The 13,015-nt window shown below is 32.2% G+C and overlaps 1 protein-coding gene across 1 annotated transcript in view; it reads right to left on the bottom strand.

Moving 5' to 3' along the window:
• LOC123564734 (zinc finger MIZ domain-containing protein 1-like) overlaps positions 1 to 9,437 on the bottom strand; it is a 273,352-nt gene extending 263,915 nt beyond the window's left edge. The window contains exon 1 of the mRNA XM_053537386.1: positions 9,185 to 9,437. The gene's annotated coding sequence lies outside the window, so the exon portion shown is untranslated. The remainder of the gene's footprint in view (positions 1 to 9,184) is intronic.
• Between the last annotated feature and the right edge of the window lie 3,578 nt (positions 9,438 to 13,015).

Here is a 13,015-nt window from a genome sequence, read left to right as displayed (position 1 = left end):
ATCTATGGACTGGATTCAAAGAAATATTTCTGGTTAGCTGCCACCTTGGTATTTATCTATGGACTGGGTTCAAAGAAATATTTCTGGTTAGCTGCCACCTTGGTATTTATCTATGGTCTGGATTCAAAGAAATATTTCTGGTTAGCTGCCACCTTGGTATTTAGCTATGGACTGGGTTCAAAGAAATATTTATGGTTAGCTGCCACCTTGGTATTTATCTATGGACTGGGTTGAAAGAATGGTTATATTTATAACTAACATTACAGACAATATCACCTTTATCAAACTTCATAAAAGAATTTTTCAAGTCAAAGTTTAATTTGTTACCATTAGTTAGCTGCCTCCAGATTTATAGATTTTAAACTGTTTGCACATTAATGTTTTAGAAATTGTCACACAAAAGGGCATTCAACATTTCAGACTTCAGGCTTGATGACATTTTTGGACAATGTTACTGTTATTGTTTTCTTTCAATACTATCGATCTGTCAGATGTTCAAACTACAATGAAAACTGATATATCTATTTCTTTATTTAGATACAAATACAACAGTATTGCAATCAACTCTTTAAAACTTATTTACTGTTGATAATTAAAAACTAAACCAGATACTATACACAAACTAAAACAAATAATAGAATTATTCTAAAGTCTTACATTAAAAAATATTTCCGAGAAAATTAATCCATAATGAAACCTAGTTGAGCAGGCCTGACGGACAATATGACTTTTATTTCCAGCATGTGACTGAAGAGGATAGGGCACGGAACTCATTCCTGGGCATATTTAATTACTCAACAAATTTCATTATGGCTTTATAGATCTCTAGTAAAATATATATGGAAGCATGGCTGTCTGTTTGGTGTTCATTCTTTGTTTAAATGAACTCAAATATTGATTTCTGTACCCAGTCAGTTAAGCCATATTTGAGCTCAAGGGATTGTAGGAAAAATAGTGTTCCACTTTTCTTTTTGATGATTCGAGCCGATAACAAATTGAAAACCTCCAACAGCTAGCATAATAGTTACACAATGTTAACACAAATATCTACCTTACGTACAACACTCACATTAAACCAAATCTTTTCTTTTCCGATGAATGATTCAACTTTTTAGATCTCCGATTGATAACAAAAATCTTTCAATTTCAATATGCCTTTTGAATGAAAAAATAAGGCCTTAGATGTTTACTTATAATGAGTGTATCTAATTCTAAAAGAACCGATCCAATCATACTTGACAAATTGATTTAAACACTTTCCCCACCAACTGTAGGTCTGTCTTTATTGATATAAGATGATCAAGTGAAATGAACATTTGAAATCAAATTTAAGTCTGAAATCATTTCCCAGCCGACAAAAAATTTTCATTTAAATTACTCAGAGATGAAACTATGTAATGTATGTAATAGATTACACAGAGGAACATTTCAGAGAAATCCTGCAAGATCCAGTGCAAAGGAAACAATTAACTGCACGTATTGTAGAGGAACAAATAAAGTTCATTAACTGCACGTATAGTAGAGGAACAAATAAAGTTCATTAACTGCACGTATTGTAGAGGAACAAATAAAGTTCATTAACTGCACGTATTGTAGAGGAACAAATAAAGTTCATTAACTGCACGTATAGTAGAGGAACAAATAAAGTTCATTAACTGCACGTATAGTAGAGGAACAAATAAAGTTCATTAACTGCACGTATTGTAGAGGAACAAATAAAGTTCATTAACTGCACGTATAGTAGAGGAACAAATAAAGTTCATTAACTGCACGTATTGTAGAGGAACAAATAAAGTTCATTAACTGCACGTATTGTAGAGGAACAAATAAAGTTCATTAACTGCACGTATAGTAGAGGAACAAATAAAGTTCATTAACTGCACGTATTGTAGAGGAACAAATAAAGTTCATTAACTGCACGTATTGTAGAGGAACAAATAAAGTTCATTAACTGCACGTATAGTAGAGGAACAAATAAAGTTCATTAACTGCACGTATAGTAGAGGAACAAATAAAGTTCATTAACTGCACGTATAGTAGAGGAACAAATAAAGTTCATTAACTGCACGTATAGTAGAGGAACAAATAAAGTTCAAAAGAACATTAGTGGAGTAGTATAACTTTGAATTCTATCAAAGTTAATTATGATCCATTTTTCAATTTTTCAATTTCAATTAACATTAAATTAATTTATAACATAAAAAGGTATAATTTTTATCATGTACTAACTTTCTAAAGGAGAGGCCATGCCAGCAGAGAAATGTAGCTAGGAAAACACTGAACTCAATAGGTGATAGATAAACAAATCAGATATACTACTGAGGCCCTGAAACTAAACCTATTGTAGGTTCCTTGTATCTGCAAACTATGATCATCAGTTTGTCCTGATTTTTTGGAATAGGTTTGAATATTAATCAGCAACTTGTACAGACTGAGGATCAAAATTATGTTCTGACTAAAATATCTTCTGACTTTATAAAATCATGCAAAACATTGAAAGAATCACTTTTGTGACAAGGTTATTACAAAAATTCTACATCTCATCCCTAGAGATTGTAAATTTATGACATTTAGATATTTTAAAGACAAGTCTTGGATATAAGAATTATTTTTGGATCTTTCTATATTTAGCTTTATTTCTATAAGAAAACAGGGCCATTAAAGTTTCAAACATAGATCTGACACGGTCAATCCAGTGAAAGATAAGAAGTAGTATTACAAGTAAATTATTACTTTAATACTTCGATTCTTTGCAACAAGAATATCACAGAATGATGTCTGATCTCTATATTCATATACCGTTCTCACGAATCGAGATTTATTATTGTGTTTATATTGATTAGACACTAACCCCATCTTGTCAGCTTACGTTCTCTAGCAATTTTATTAATTAAAGTCGCTTACTTGTGTCAAAAGCATTGGAGAAATTGTTGTCTCTGAATTTTCATTTATACTGCAAAATGATTCTGAATTATTGCAAATTCTCTCTTGCTTTCAGGCATGCACGAAATTTCACACATTTCAGAGAAAGAAATGGTGAACTTTGAAGGTATCTGTAACAACAGAAGACTCATTTGTGGAATTGTTTCATGACTTTTAGACATGTTTCCCTTTGCAATTACTGAAGTTAATGTTATATGTATCAATTAACATGACATTATATCAGTTTTGTTTTAGAGATACTGACTTTTGGAGAGAAATACTGACATCTGGAGTGAAATACTGACATCTGTATTGCAATACTTACTTCTGGAACACAATACTGACATCTGTATTGCAATACTTACTTCTGGAACACAATACTGACATCTGGAGTGCAATACTGACATATGGAGCACAATACTGACATCTGTATTGCAATACTTACTTCTGGAACACAATACTGACATCTGGAGTGAAATACTGACATATGGAGCATAATACTGACATATGGAGCATAATACTGACATCTGTATTGCAATACTTATTTCTGGAACACACTACTGACATCTGGAGTGAAATACTGACATATGGAGCACAATACTGACATCTGTATTGCAATACTGACATATATGGAGCACAATACTGACATCTGTATTGAAATACTGACATATGGAGCATCATACTGACATTTGTACTGCAATACTGACATATGGAGCACAATACTGACATCTGTATTGCAATACTGACATATGGAACACAATACTGACATCTGTACTGCAATACTGACATATGGAGCACAATACTGACATCTGTATTGAAATACTGACATATGGAGCACAATACTGACATCTGTATTGAAATACTGACATATGGAGCACAATACTGACATCTGTACTGCAATACTGACATATGGAGCACAATACTGACATCTGTATTGAAATACTGACATATGGAGCACAATACTGACATCTGTATTGAAATACTGACATATGGAGCATCATACTGACATTTGTACTGCAATACTGACATATGGAGGACAATACTGACATCTGTACTGCAATACTGACATATGGAGCACAATACTGACATCTGTATTGAAATACTGACATATGTAGCACAATACTGACATCTGTATTGCAATACTGACTTATGGAGCACAATACTGCCTTGTGGGTTGCAATACTGACTTCTGGGTCACAACACTGAATTTTGTGCCAAAAAAAACACTTTTGGAGCACAACACTGACTTTTGGTGTGCAAGACTGAATTTTGGAATGCAATATTGACTTTTGGAGCAAAATACTGACATCTGGGGTGCAATGCTGACATTTGGACTTCTGGAAAATAATAATGACTTTTTGTATGCAAAACTGAATTTTGGAGAGCAATATTGACTTTTGTAATGCAATACTGACTTTGGTGTGCAACACTGACTTTTGTTGGTCTCCAACACTGACTTTTGTAATGCAATACTGACTTTGGTGTGCAACACTGACTTTTGTAATGCAATACTGAATTTACTGACATTTGGAGCAAAATACTGACACCTGAAGTGCAATATTGACTTCTGGAGTGCGATACGGACTTTTGGAGCACAATACTGTTTTTAGTGCACAATACTGACTTTTTGTGTGGAATACTGACTTCTGTTATGCCATGCTATACTGACTTTTTGAGCACAGTACTGACTTTCGAAATGCAATAGTGATATTGGTGAAAAAACTGAATAGAGGGTCAACAAAGGAACATTGTATGTGTAATCATTTTTTTGAAATCAAGCGCTAGCAGACTGCCAGTTAGTGACAAGAAGATTCTCAAAGTTTTAACTACAAGCCATATAAGGAAAACCTGCCTTGGTCCCCTGCAGCCTGCTGTATGATCTGAATCAATTTTGTAGGAGGTAACTCAAGGAACACTTGTGTAACAGGCCAGAGGATTCAGAGAAAAACTTTTTTTAGGCTTTCCATATAGCCATACAGAGAAAACTAACACTGTCCCCTGGCAGCCATGCTTTTTAAACAACCCAACATGGGTTTGAAGAATTTGGTTGAGGGTCTGCCCAAGGATATTTCACTGAAATTCTTTTTCTGGCCAGTGAATTCTGAAAGTTATCCATATATAATAGCCATATTGAGAAAATTAACAACACTTCCATTATTGTCCATGTGGAAGATAAAACAAGATAAACTCAAGTAATTTCGTAGATAAATACTTAAGGCACACTACTTTAAAATTATTTTAAAATTTGACCAGTGGTTATAATTTTTTTCCTTTTGGTTGCTATTGCATCCAGAATTCCTCATGGATATGACTTAGATTTGAAGGAATCTGAAAAGGAACCACCAAAGACATATTTCTCTTAATTTTCATGAAATAGGTCTGTGTTTAAAAGGAAATGTTCTTTAAAACAATTGTGGACGACTGACAAATAGAGGACAGATATCCAAAAATCCTAAAAACTCACTCTAAGCACCATGTGCATAGATGAGTTAATAAGGGTATATCATAGAGAAAATAACCCATTAGATCTGCTGATACATTAATAATAAACTATAATAAAGATACAGATAGAATAAAAGTTAGAAACTTCAGTAAGATTTCAGTAAGAAACAGGAAATTTATATATAACTATAAGAAATCCAAAACTTATGAATGATCTTAAAACTAAGATAAGTTATTACTAATTTTTAATCAATGTACGAAAGAACTTTACAGAACACATAATTAAGTCATATATAACCTTAACATACAGGCAATTTATAAATAACTGCCAGAAAGTCACACCTTATGATACAGACGAGTCATAAATGTCTTAGCCTAAAATATAAATGTTCAAAAATAACCTTAAGGTAGGACAACTCTAATGGACAATATTCCAAACTTAATTCAAAATGTGTTTTTTATTATCTATATCATACCACTGAATTGTTTTTAAAATATTAGGACACCTTTCCAGGTGAATAAAATTTTTTTTTTTTAAAATTCCATCCCACCCCATGTTTTCACTTTTACTCAAAATCATCTGACCCCTAGGGTAAATAAAATGGCCATAAATTACTTATATTAAGCAATATAATACTAAATTTAGAGTTTATGGACCAAGAAGTGTTGTATGTTTGCAAATAAGATGATTTAAATGTTCATTTGCAAGACATTTCTTCTAAATTTGCATTTACCCATGACAATATGTGCAAACTCAAAAGCACTTTATTCCGCGGCAAAATGTCGTGACGACACTAAAAGTATGATTTTTCGGCAATAATATGATTATTCCAAAACAAATTAATGCTTATTTTTTATAATTGACCTATTCCTTAGGTAAATAAACCATATTTGAAAACTTTGCCCGTCTAGTATTGAAAAAACACGAATGGGAAGTTTGACAGATGGAAATATTTTCATCACTTTATTTCCACTACTACATATCGACAGGTGCCTATAACGAACAGAATCTATGTATTATTGACATTTTTACAACTTGTTTGGAGTCTATAACAATACAAACACATGTGAATACATTTACTAGTTGGTTTAACCATTTTAATGTAAAATAATAAGGTATCATTAGGTATTTGATACCACCAAAAAGTAAATTTGCCAAGACAAAATTTGAGTAATAATATATCTTACGCATTGCATAAATATTTTCTGGTAAATACATTGTATGATGTTTTATAGATAAGAACACTGCAATAAATATAGAATACCTATATTGTTATTTCCTTAATTATCACTGTGACAAATAAATGTACATAAAACATTTTTTGTCCCTGAACAGTCATTATACCAGTGTATAAAAATCTAGTGATTTTCAAAATATTTAGCAGTTTGTGGTACAATCTCTTCCAACACTTTCTTATTGTTAGAGACTCTTGGTAAGCCTTCTGAGTTCTTTGAAATAAACACATCTTTTAAAGCATCTTCCCCACCTCTGGTATGCAACAGTTTTAAGTGATTTATATTATACTTACATGGATTGTTATGAATATTTGCAAGAAACAGTAAATCAGAAAAAAACTATAAGAAACTGTACATCCAGAAATTACAGTTAGAAACAGTAAATCCAGAAATAACTGTCAGAAGCAAGCATTTATAAGTAACAAATTATAAATATTACATGAAAGAATTATAAATATTACTTGAAAGTCTTTAAATAATTAATGTGCAATTGCCTCATTAAAATTTTAACATTTTAACAACTGGTTTTATCACAGCTTTTGGCTCTAGACCATTCAAGAATCAAAGAGAATTCTTTCCAAAAATATTCTTTGCATAAAATTTTGAAACAGCCCACCCAAACTGCTAGAAGTCCAGCATGTTACATATTTCCTTTATATTAAACAAACAGGGCATCAACAAGAAAATAATAGAAACTGATTCATATCAGAAACATATTTGTAATCTAGGCATTATAAGAATAATATTCTTCGACTGTATGGAACTATAAATCTGCATTGCACATATTTACAAGGTATCTGACAGCAGTATGTTAGGTAAAGATACTAGGCCAATGAAATGTGATGAGTGATGACAATAGCTAACAAGAGGGTCATAGACACAAAATATGCCCGTTGAGAGTAGAAAAATCCTTTTTTTTTAAATAATAATGACCTTGACCTTCACCCAAGTGACCCCAAACCCAAGCAGCTGGTAGATCTCTATGCCAGTTACTCACACATCAAATTTTAAGGTCCTAGGTCAAAGTGTAAGTGAGTTTTCAGCAAAAGTTGAAAAATCTATTTTTAGTAAAGTGACCCTCTTCTTCTTTCGCATGACACTCCATCTCATGATGGTGAAGAATTGTGCCAAGTTACATCAAAATCCGCCAATGCATGAAGAAGAAATGCTACGTTCTTTATCTGACCTTTGACCTCTAAGAGACCTTGACCATAGACCTAAGGACCTGGTTTTTGCGCATGACACTCTGTCTCATGATGGTGAACAATTGTGCCAAGTTACATCAAAATCCCTCCATGCATGAAGAAGAAAATTTAATGCTCTGTACAGTCATTCTTGAATTCGACCTTTGACCTCTGTGACCTTGACCTTAGACCTAGGGACCTGGTTCCTGTGCATGACACTCTGTCTCATGATGGTGAACATTTGTGCCAAGTTACATCAAAATCTCTCCATGCATGAAGAAGAAATGCTCCTGACAAAGTTTGCGGACACCGCCCGCCCGCTCACCAGCCCGCTGCCGCCCACCTTCCATAATATGCCCCGTCTTTCAGATGGGCGTATAAAAATTGATTAAAAAGACACTTACCTAAACACACACACTCACAGTTTATTAATCATCTAAAATTACATCACTCAAAAATTTCTCTAAAATATCAAGCTAATTGCCCAACCCCAACACCCATTTACATGAACATCCTTATTAGGTTTACAACACACTTGAACATTATTTACAACAAAAATCAACATCATCCCCACAACAAAACAAGACAACACAATATTTTAACCTGATTAGGTTGCTTACAATTTATGATGTCCTTCAAAATAATGTTACAAAATGAATGAATGAATGAATGAATTGATTGACTGATTGATTGATTGATTGATTGATTGATGATCAAACTGATGAATGAATGAATGAATGAATGAATGAATGAATGAATGAATGAATGAATCAATCAATCAATGAATGAATGAATCAATCAATCAATCAATTCAAAAGACCATGAATCAAAAAACAATAAAAGAAAGAATGAACAAAAGAAGGGAAAAGAATGAAGGGAAAAAGGAAAGTCCAAGAAGAAAGAGAGAAAAAAGATAGAAATAATAATAAAATTGTGCATTATTCACATTAAGTACTGAGGAGAGTAAAACAATATAAAAGAAATCAACTGATAAAATGTTAAAAATAACTTAAATATCCATAATCAAAGAAAAAATAAAGCAAGACTCAATCATTAAATAAATCAATACTAACCAATATACACTAAAGCATTATCAAGATATAAAAGACTAAATATTTACTTATTTGACAATGCAATCAATTTTTCCCTGTAAACAAATACCAGACAAAGTCACAGTAAGACACAACACAGAGCTATCAATTACACCAAGTCTATCTATTTATCAAGTTAAAGCAGCATTTGCAACTACACCTACCTTTCTTAATCTTTATCTTGTCACCGATTTGACAGAATAATTCAAGCAGAAGATTTAATTACATCCACCGATTTTTACCTCTTTTAGCGATTAAATAACAATTTAGCTACATAACTGATAGAATGAGCTCTGTAAGCTCTATTACCTTTAGGTGTTGATTTTGCTGCTTTTTGTTTAAGTGTTGTCATCAATACTCGCACCTCACTTCACATTCTTTGCCGTCTGCTGTTTTATTTATTTATAGTAACAAACTGCCCGTCTGCTTCTGATCAATTTGCAAAATCTCCAATGTCACTAAATCCACTTTCACTAAATTACACCTTGAAAAATTATCGAAAAATTATCAAATATTTGATGATTTGTCTGTTTAAGTGTAAATAAATCGCTGTATTAAGGTCAACGAAAAGAATAGCAATGTTCAAAGCTCCAAGAGTAGCAATTATTTAACAGTCGATTATTTAGCAGACGACAAAATTTATTAAATGCGCACACTCAAACGTAAACTGTGCAATATCGGATATCAGAAGTTAACAAAGTACCCGAGATGCAAAGTTACGATGTAACGGAGAACACCTGGAAAGAGACGTGTAAAACCACTAGGCTAACCCTTGATAAAAAAGATTTCCTCCTTTATGTGATTCAATCCGACAGATTACAAAAAGAAACTTGCTCCTCTATGGGATTAGCGTGGAGTTCATGCGAAGGCACATCACATGATTCACCAATAAAATGATACGGTGATTACTATCCAGTTGATTTGCAAATTGATCTGTCTTCTATCGTTAAATATCTTTTGAGTATATTACATTACTTCCTCATCTAATTACCTTTAAGTAGAAACCTTCACCAAAACCATAAGGTCTTGATCTGTTAAACTTTTCATAACAGCAATCTAAATAATAAAAAACAAGAAAAAAAGTACATCTTTTTAATCTCAAAAATGAAATATATCAGATTTTATTGAATCTAGTCATAAGTTGTAATTAGTAAATTGTAATCTATTACATTTTCAACATGCAAGTTTTTATTCAAACTCCTCAAACAATTCTTCTCACCTCCTTACAGACATTACATTAGTTTATCAGCTCCTCATGTTTCAATTTCCTCCACAATACAGCAAGATTTAACCTCTCAGAACTACCAAGTGTGCTCATTTCATTAAGTTTTATTCTTTCTTTATTAACCCTACAATGCTACAATATTTAAACAGTTTTCTCCAAGTGATTTACTTTACCGAAGGCAACCCCTGCGTGTACTTTTTCAATCGAAAATCATCGCCTCAATTACTAAAGCTTCATCCTCTATAATTTGTAACAAATACGACAGATTAACTGCTTCCGATTATCTCCCTTAACGCGCATCAATAACTGCTAACTAGTTTTTTCAGTGTGTCGGCGCTTCCTAAGTTTTAAACAAGAGAAGTTAATGCAAATATTTTAGCTAGGCCATTATTGCTGTTAGAATATGATACTCTTTAAACTCACTCCGAGGGCGAACAGGAACTTTCTCCCCGCTAAATTATCAGAATACGGAAATCAATAAACTTCTATTCAAACAGCATATCTCTTGGATGAATTACAATCATATAAAAAGACGGCCAGGGTGACAAAGCCTAGCGATAGTGGTAACATTCCTTTTAAGGGAAAAAACTGATTGAATTTATTTGTAGCTATATTCTATACAAACCAGCTGATTGTATTTATTTAGTAGTTGAAGCACAATGTAAATTTACCTTAGAGAATCATGTCTGATGTGATTCGGAACAATATCATCAAAATATTACACAATTTTTGTACTTAATTTATTTGACACCATTCAATGTCTTTATTTATTTTTGTGTTCATTTTGCAGTATTAAAATAGTAATGTCCTTAAAAAAAATCTTTTTAACATTTTTTACATCATTAAATAAAGTGAAATATTAAACTCTTCATGTTATAGTCATTACAAGAGCTGTCAGAGAGCAGCAATGCTCAAATGTTCATTAGCCTTGTCAAAAAAGAAGTTAAATAAATGAAAACAATGACATAAACTAGTCAAAAGGATAAAACAGTTTACTTTAATTTAAGAATGTAAAATATAAGTATAAGATACCTGCTAACATACAGTCAATACTGTCAAGTGGCACACCCTTGAAGAAAAAGCAAACCAGAGTTATGGAACCTGTGCATTGCATCATTGTGTCAGATCATCACAGTGGACATGTGTGTAAAAGTTTCACTACCTTCAAAGCTGTTACAGAAATACCAACTTGCATAACTAGAGTTGTCTAATGACAGTGGGCTCAGCTATTTGAAGCACTTCTACCTAATACTAGCTTACTTACAATTACTAGCTAGAAAAGGGGACATACTTTTGTAAACTAACTTGGAGATATGGAACCTGACGTAGAATGATCACTTCATAATGTCAAATACTTAATATGAAGAGTTTGAAGTTTTTGAGAAACCTACATACAGGCTATACTTAACCAAAATTTTTAGGCGAAAAAGAAGCATAATTTTGACAAAATTAAAGGGAGAGTTATGTAACTTGTTCTACGATGTCACCTCATGATGCTATAGACATGTGTGAAGTTTGAAAGCATTGGCATGGTACTTTTAGAGAAACTTGCCTACATGCAAAACTTTAGTGAAGCAGACATGGATACAGAGCCAACAGAAGTGTGGAAACAAAAATTCTACTATCTTAAAATATTTCTTGCATGGTGACAACAAAAATTCTACTATCTTAAAATATTTCTTGCATGGTGACAACAAAAATTCTACTATCTTAAAATATTTCTTGGTGACAACAAAAAGTTTACTATCTAAAAATATTTCTTGGTGACAACAAAAATTTTAATATCTAAAAATATTTCTTGATGAAACAATTTACAACTGGCAAAAGAAATAATGATAATCAGACTACAAACAGAAATCAGTCATTTAAATAGTATGTAATGAAATGGCAGTCACTTGGGCACAGTGATAACCAAGAAATACAACTAGCTGCAAGGTGTTAATTCTTAGCAAACAAGAATATTGCTTATTCCTCGAAATAAACTAAAACTGATGTGAACAATAGTAGTAATTTTCAGGTACTGCATTATGTGATTTATTCATATTACACCATGACTTGCAAATTATGAGTATCTAAGATGTTATTCATTTACTTACCATATATGGAATTGGCAAGTCACCCTAATCAGTAATACTAGCAAGCCTTAAGTGATACAGAATATGATTTATAGTACTCTAATTCAATTAATTGCTTTTTTTTCTCCTTTCATTATCTGTGTTTCTTGCTATCGAAATTTATATACAACTTGTAAAATAATAATTCATTAAATGGTTTTTTAATAATGTATATTTCTAGTGATGCGTCACAGCGCATGTTTTACATGAACAATGTGATTCCCAGAAATGACCAATCAGACTCCGTGCCCACAGAAAATTAATGCACCACTTTCCTTCACATATTTATGAGTATGCTGCATAAGGTCTTTCATTTTTGCTTTAATTTCAAACATTTCATACTATAAAGTCTGTAAAGATATAGATCAGTTACTTTTGTTTTATTGCTTACAATACTTTTAATGAAATATAACTATAAACTAAAATACCAACCAATTTTAGTAATACATCATGTTTAACCTTCTCTTTTCTGCTGAATAGCAATCACCTCAGATTGTGTCATGATGAGTATACCTGAAATTATAGCCTGTATTACCATACATAATTATTGTCTGCAAATATAATAAAACATTAAGATCTCAAAATTTAATATTGTAAAGGTAGATAGTTTCCAATGAAGCTAGCCAGAGTGTTTTATATCAATTCTATAGTCAATGTATCTGTTCACATATTCTTGCACCCTGGTAGTCTGTGTTCAGACCCTTTGTTTTGTTCACAGGAGATAACTCCTAAGGCTATTCAAATTTTATATAATTATGTCCCTTTTCTTCTCAAAACATGAGCCAAGAAAGACTGGTCAAA

Source organism: Mercenaria mercenaria, chromosome 2 (assembly GCF_021730395.1).
Source record: "Mercenaria mercenaria strain notata chromosome 2, MADL_Memer_1, whole genome shotgun sequence".
NCBI lineage: Eukaryota > Metazoa > Mollusca > Bivalvia > Venerida > Veneridae > Mercenaria > Mercenaria mercenaria.
Note: the sequence above shows the minus strand (reverse complement) of the source record. Positions and strands in the feature narration are given on the sequence as shown.